Here is a 7,371-nt window from a genome sequence, read left to right on the forward strand (position 1 = left end):
TTGCAGTACACAGGGGGTGTGGGGGGTACAAACCCCCCACACAATATATATTTTTTATAAAAAATTAAAAAAATCATTTGCCTTTTGAAAACAAAAAGCGCCCCCACGATATTTTATTATAATTTTTATTTTTTTTCGGTTTTGCAGGGATTTTAATTTTTTAATCCGATGGGCAGTTTTTTAATAATTTTATTTTCTAAGTCCATTTTGCAGGGGGTACAGTCATACTATCTTAAAAAAAAATCAAACCTAGGCCTCCGACACCAAAATAAGGCAAATTATATATCATTTTTCATCTCCCGACAACTCGAAATCCATCCATGAGGTCCATTTTGCACCAGGGGGCCAAATATGAAATCTCACCCCCAAAACCCTCATTCAAAGTATTTTTCAATGATGCCCCAGATTGACCAAAAATCTTCCAACCCCAAATCTGCAAACAACCCATCATAACAACAAACTCAAAAAATATAGATCTGCAATAACAACCTGCAAAACCATATAGATTGCCTTGTCTTTTCATTTTTTCATGCATTCATGGATTCCAACTAGGGTTATAAACATCATTAAACCAAGAGCTCTGATACCACATGAAAGGAAACTTGCAGCCATTTTTATGACAATTTTCACGTAACCCAATTTAGATCTTAATCAAATCAACACATAGAATCTACATGCAAAGAATAGACAACATAACCATGAAAATGTGACACAAGATATATCCTGGGAAAACCCTCATGAGGGAAAAACCTAGCCTCCAAAAACATTATCCACCATGTATTATCAACAACGTGTCCATTACAATACAACTATTGAAAAATTATGAAACCCAGCCATAACAAGTCATCAACAAGCACTCCATGTGACCAAGCATGAATCCACACATCCCATGCCATGCTTCATTCACAAATGCTAACCTAGCTTACTGACCAACTCAAACAACTACCCTTGTGGTTTCTTTTATAAACACAAGCTCCCACAAAACCACCAAGTGGTATTATATCAAAACCATGTGATAATAAAATATAATATTTTTCCTACCTACCCTTGACCCACATTTAATATTGGGTACTTCATCACAATTACATTCCCCAATATTAAATAAATACAATATAATAATATCAATGTTTCAATACAACTCATCAAGTGGTTACAAGAATATTCCAAGGGAATCTCTACATGTTGCACGTCCATCTAGGTGCTCCTAGGTGCAACAATACAATATGATATTATAATATAATTCCATTTCCACCTCACATAATAATAAAATAATACAACAATAAAATATTATTATGCAAGGTATACAACACCATTTTTTCAACACTCTGCTAGGGAAATAGAAAATATTTTGAAGATTTTGGTGACTCAGATGCTTCTTTCTACACCACCTCTCACAGAGATTGGTTCTCAATGTATGAATAATATGATGGTGGGAAGGTGTACTTGGGTGATTATTCTCACTTGAAGGTTGTTGGGCATGGAAGAGTCAAGATACAATTCCCTAATGGTAGAGTGAAGGGGATTGATGGTGTACTGCACATTCCTAGTTTGGAACGAAACCTCCTTTCAGTTAGCAAGTTGAGTGATGTGGGAGTGCGGATTGTTTCTCGTAAGGTGGATGTAAGATTGTTGTTTCAACATCTGATGGTTATTCTTTCTAGGTACCTAAGGGTGCTAATGCTTTGGAGATGAAGCTCGTAGATGAGAAGACAATGTTGTGGCACCAAAGACTTGGCCACATAAGTGAAAAGGGCTTACGAGCCTTGAAAATTAAGAGCTTTGTTGATGGCCTTGATGATTATAATCTCAAGTTCAACTTTTGTGAATATTGTGTTTATGGAAAAAAACACCATGTTTCTTTTTATTCTAGTTCTCATAAGTCTTCTGGGGTTTTGGATTATATTCATTTTGATGTATTTGGTCCAGTTAATGTGCCTTCATTAAATAGATATTTGTACTTTGTTTCTTTCATAGATAACTATTCTAGAAGGAAATTTGTTTAAATTTCCTCATAAATATATCTGAAGTTTTAAGTCGGTTTAATGAATTTAAGTCCTTTGTTGAAAATTAGACTAGTAGGAAAATTAAGTGTTTGAGGACGAATAACGGTGGTGAGTTTTGTTCTACTAAGTTTGACAGGTTCCTGTAAGGAGGTCACGGGATTTAAAGAAATAAGACAACTCCATGTACGCCACAACAAAATGGGTTTGCGGAGAGGATAAATAGAACACTAGTGAAGAGGGCTAGGAGTATGCTTAGTGGTGTTGGTCTTGAACAAAAGTTATGGGCTACGGTGGTAGCCACTACATGTTATCTGAGATATAGATCTCCTACTTCAATGCTTGTTTAAAAGACCCCTATGGAAGCATGGTCTAGTAAAAATCCCTCATTGAGACATCTTAGAGTCTTTGGCTATGAGCTATATGCTCATGTGCTTAGTGAAAAGAGATCTAAATTAGAAAATAAGGTGGTGAAATGTATCTTCATCGGATATGGTGTCGGTGTGAAGGGGTACTTGAGCTTTGGGATCTAGTTGCAGAGAAGGTTCTCTATAGTAGAAGTGTCATCTTCTATGAGCTAAAATATTCCACAATAGATTTATAGCCACAGAAGGAAGATAAATAGAAGAAGGAAGTAGTTCATATTCCACCCACTCCTAAGAGAGTTGAACTATGTAGTCCTGCAGGACCTGATAATGAGGAGAGATCTACTAGCTCAAAGAGTTTAGAAGAGCAACAAGATCCTCAACCTCATCCTTTGAGGATGTCTATGCATGATAGGTGGCAACCTGACACATACAAATATTCACCAAAAAGGTTTGGATATTTTATGTTGGATTCTAGTTGTATTTTTGCTTTCATTGCTAACACTGATAAGCCTAGGATTGTTAGAGAGGCAATGGGTATGCATGATGCAGATTCTTGGATGGAAGCCATGAATGAGGAGATGGCTACATTGAAGAAGAATGCTACATGGGATCTAGTACCTTTACTTGAGGTACCTAAGCCCATTGGTTGTAAATGGGTGATCAAGAAGAAACTTGGTCTATATGACAATGTTAAGAAGCACAAAGCACGACTGGTTACAAAGGCATTTTCCTAGGTGGAGGGAATTGATTATGGGGAGATATTCTCTCTTGTAGCTAGGTTGACATGCATTCGGCTTTTGTTTTCACTTGCAACAGCTCATGATTTGGAAGTTGAGTAGATGGATGTAAAAACAACTTTCCTTCATAGTGACTTAGAGGAGGCGATTTACATGTCATAACCAGAGCACTTTGTGGAAAAAGGTAAAGACAATCTAGTATGCAAGCTAAAGAAATCCCTTTATGGTCTTGAGCAATCTCCTAGAATGTTGTACCAAAAATTTGACACCTATGTGTTGTCATTGGGATTTTTGAGATCTAAATCTGACCATTGTGTTTATTACAAAGCTCAAAATGTTCATATTCTCGTTATTGTATTGTATGTGGATGATATGTTATTCATTGGTTACAGAAAGAGAATGATTTCAGATTTGAAGTCTCAATTGTCAACACAATTTGAGATGAAAGATCTAAATGCAGCTAGGTACATTTTGGGAAAGGAGATCAAAAGGATAGAGCTCATAGAAATATTTGGGCCAGCCAGAGAAAGTATGTGAACTTTGTGTTGGAAAGATTTATCATGACAGATTGCAGACAGTTAATTGTTCGTGTTCTACAAGGGATGAAGCTTTCTGTGGAAGACTATCCAAAGTCTCCTACTGAGATAGAGGACATGACCACAGTTCCTTATGGAAGTGTTGTTGGTATCCTAATGTACACTATGGTTTGTATGAGTCTAGACATTGCACGAGCAATGGGATTCCTTAGTCGATTTATGGATAATCCTGGATGGGTGCATTGGGATGCAGTGAAGAGAGTGTTTAGATTTTTGCTGGGTACTTCTGAGTATTCCCTATATTTCCATGGTAATCCTAATGGACCTCAACATTCCTTAAGTATTCATGGATATGTAGACTATGATTGGGCAGGTAACATTGACAGCATAAGATCCACTAGTGGATATGTGTTCACAATGTTTGGTGATGCAGTGAGGTGGATGAATAAACAACAAGCTATTGTAGCTTTGTCCACAACTGAAGCTGAGTACATGGCAGCTAATCATTCTTGCAAAGAAGCCATTTGGCTTAAGATATTATGCTCGAATGTTGGTTTTGATGCAAGACATATTAGTATCTATTGTGACATAGTGCTATATGTTTAGTGAAGAATCCTACTTTCCATGCCAAAACAAAGCATATTGCTATACAATTTCATTTTGTTCGTGATATGGTGGAAGATGGAGAGGTGAAGTTGGAGAAAATTGATACTTTGGCAAATGTTGCAGATGCATTGGCAAAGCCAATGAACACTGAGAAGTTCAGATGGCATGCCAATTCTATGGGCCTTGGGGCCTTGAGTTGATGATAAAGTGTTTTGACTATTGATAGGTCTTTGACAAGTGGGAGAATGTTGGGATTAAGGTGTCTCAACCTTAGAGTCCAAACATGCTAATTTAATTATTTGTTTTATTTTTACCCACTTTGGAAGTCCTATTTTTTAGAGAACTAGTGTCATATATTGCTATATGTTGAGATTATGACAAACTTCTATTATAACTATAGTGGTTTCTGGTTCGGTGAAAGAGTCATGGAGAGTTATATTTTGGTAGATTTCATTTATGGTTTGAGTTCACTTTTGATAAGTGGTGTGAGGTAAGCAAGAAACCTATTTTGTCATGGTAACTTCTATGTTGTACTTACATTACAGTTGGCAACATGACCATTATGAAAGAGATAGGTGTTGTTGCTTTGAAAGTCGTTATATGCAATGTGTCATTGGATTAGAAAGTTGTTGTGTGTAACACAACTTACCTCTTGTGCTTTGAAGATGGTTTTGGAAACCATGAGCACATTCCTCTTTGTGATGAGCTCTATTAATGTTGGTTCCTTAGTTGTTTTGAGTGAGACGGGTTGATAATTATTAAGGCGTTGTTATGCTGCCAGAATTGTTCTTGAAATATTTGTTGTAGCTACTCCTGAAGAGCATTAGCTATGTGCATTGTATTGTAACTATTGTTGTTGCTAATAGTACAATTGAGTCTAGCTTTTGGAGTGTGGGTTTTTTCTCGAAAGGGTTTTCCCACGTAAATCTAGTGTTGTGGTTTCATTTGTTAAATCGGATTTTATATGTGTTTATCTAATTTGTAATAGTTTAAAAGTATGTAAGAAATTTATGTGTCACCTCTCTTGTTAGATTTAGCATTTGAAAGCGTTATTCCACACTTTGGCTTCCTTTTAGATGTAGTAAGTCCCAATATGCTTGAAGACGTAAGAAAGGTATTACCAGATAGGCTTGATAAAGACAAGAGAGCTAAAAAAATTATTGTGAGAGCTTAAGAGTGTTGTAGCAAATGAGAGACTATTGTAGCAAGCAAGAGAGAGCAAGAGAAAGTTGTGAGAGCCAAGAGAACAAGAGATATTTCTAAAAGAATAAAAATACCTTGCATGAATGAAAGAGGTGGATTTAAAAGAGATAATAGGAAAGAAAAAGAGGGCTAGAGTCATTTTGAAAGATTCTAAGCCATTTCCACTAACCTGTGTAGGTGATAAGTGTTAAAATGCTTAGAATTGACATTTGAAAATTAAGATGTCATGAAACATTTACACAATGGGCATACATCTACATGACATGCTAACGTCCAAACAAAACACACTCAAAACAACAAGTGGCAAGAGAAAGACACAGCTAATGCAAATTTGAAGTTGAAAGATAGTTGCTAAAAAGGTGTCTCAAGCATCCTGAGAGGAAAAAGGCTAATGTAAGGGTTGCAATGAGCCTACTCAAATGCTAGGTGAATAGACACTAAAGTGGTTTCAAAAGTGTAGGTGGAAATGCAAAAGAGTATGCTATTTTGGACTCTACACTTATAATATCATTAAATCCATATATCAAGGTCTTCTTCCTCACTATTGATTACTAAGGAACTCTTAAGAGACTTTTGGGAAGTCAAGTTTCTCCTTTTTTCTCCAGAACAATTTCTTTATGTTATTGCTTGAAAAGTCTTCTATACCATGACTAGTTTTGAGGCACTAGTGGAAAACAACCATGGAATTCTCAAATATTATCCATTACACCCTTTTACCTAATTCAAAGGATTCATAGAAGGGAACATATATTACAACATCTACATAAACAAATAACCTTGCAGACCCTTGCCTTCTTCTAGTGAAGTTAAAGGGCTAAGAAAGATATGTCAAATCCTGTTTTGGAATTAACCCATTATATTATTGTCAAAACCACCAAAAATAGATCTAGACTCCAAATCTACCCCGAAAAAAATATCATCCCCTCAACCGCCAAGGCCTAGGCTAGAGGAAAAACAAGAATTTACTAAAGAAATTAGAATTTACTAAAGAATCTATCTTAGGGTGGGATGGTTTTTTCTTTTTCCTAAAAAAATGATTGCTTTCTCTTATTGATTGAGTAGTCCTCTATCTCATGACTAGATTTGAGACAGTAATGGAAAATAACCATGGAATTCCCAAAGATTATCCATTGCACCCTTTTACCTAATTTAATGAACTCATAGAAGGGAACATCTTATCAACATCCACATAAGCAAATAATCTTGAAAAAAATAATCATTTAATAGATTTGGTGACAACATCCACTACAATGAGTTGTCTAAAAGAGTTGGTAGTGCCCATTAGACTTGCTTATCCTAGTACTTAAATGCCAACCTAGGAAGCTTGACCCAAACCGAAATTTAATTGATAGATCCTTTCTTCGATCAAATTTTGACAACCATTTGTTAACAAATTAACCATTCTTACCTAGAAATTACAATTTATGAGAGAAAATTTCCTAAATTTTTATTGATCTTTAACCCACTTTCTAAACATGTAAATATTAGATCTAGCTCCAATAAATCTCCCCTACTAGAAAATTCCTAAATAATGAAGTTGGTTGATTTTCCCATAATAATCTATGACACATAGCATAGAACACTTACCTTCTACTAGTGAAGTTAAAGGACTAAGAAAGATATGTCAAATCCTTTATGGCATTAACCCATTAGGAGAAGCATACCACTAGCCGTTATAGCTAACTTCACGCACCCACATATCCTAAATGGTACATCGAATTTCAATGATATTTGGTAGTTGTCTCTGTATGTGACTTAATTGCTTATAGTTATTGTTCTAACTTCTAGGTAGTAACTATGCACACTGTTGGATCCATTGTATGTGCAAGGGTCAAAAAGAGGTCATTTCAAAGTGTTGATTGATACCTACTTAAATATGCCTCAATAGCTATGCACTTAAAATTGTCATTACTTGTACACA

The sequence above is a fragment of the Cryptomeria japonica genome, chromosome 11 (genome assembly GCF_030272615.1).
Source record: "Cryptomeria japonica chromosome 11, Sugi_1.0, whole genome shotgun sequence".
NCBI lineage: Eukaryota > Viridiplantae > Streptophyta > Pinopsida > Cupressales > Cupressaceae > Cryptomeria > Cryptomeria japonica.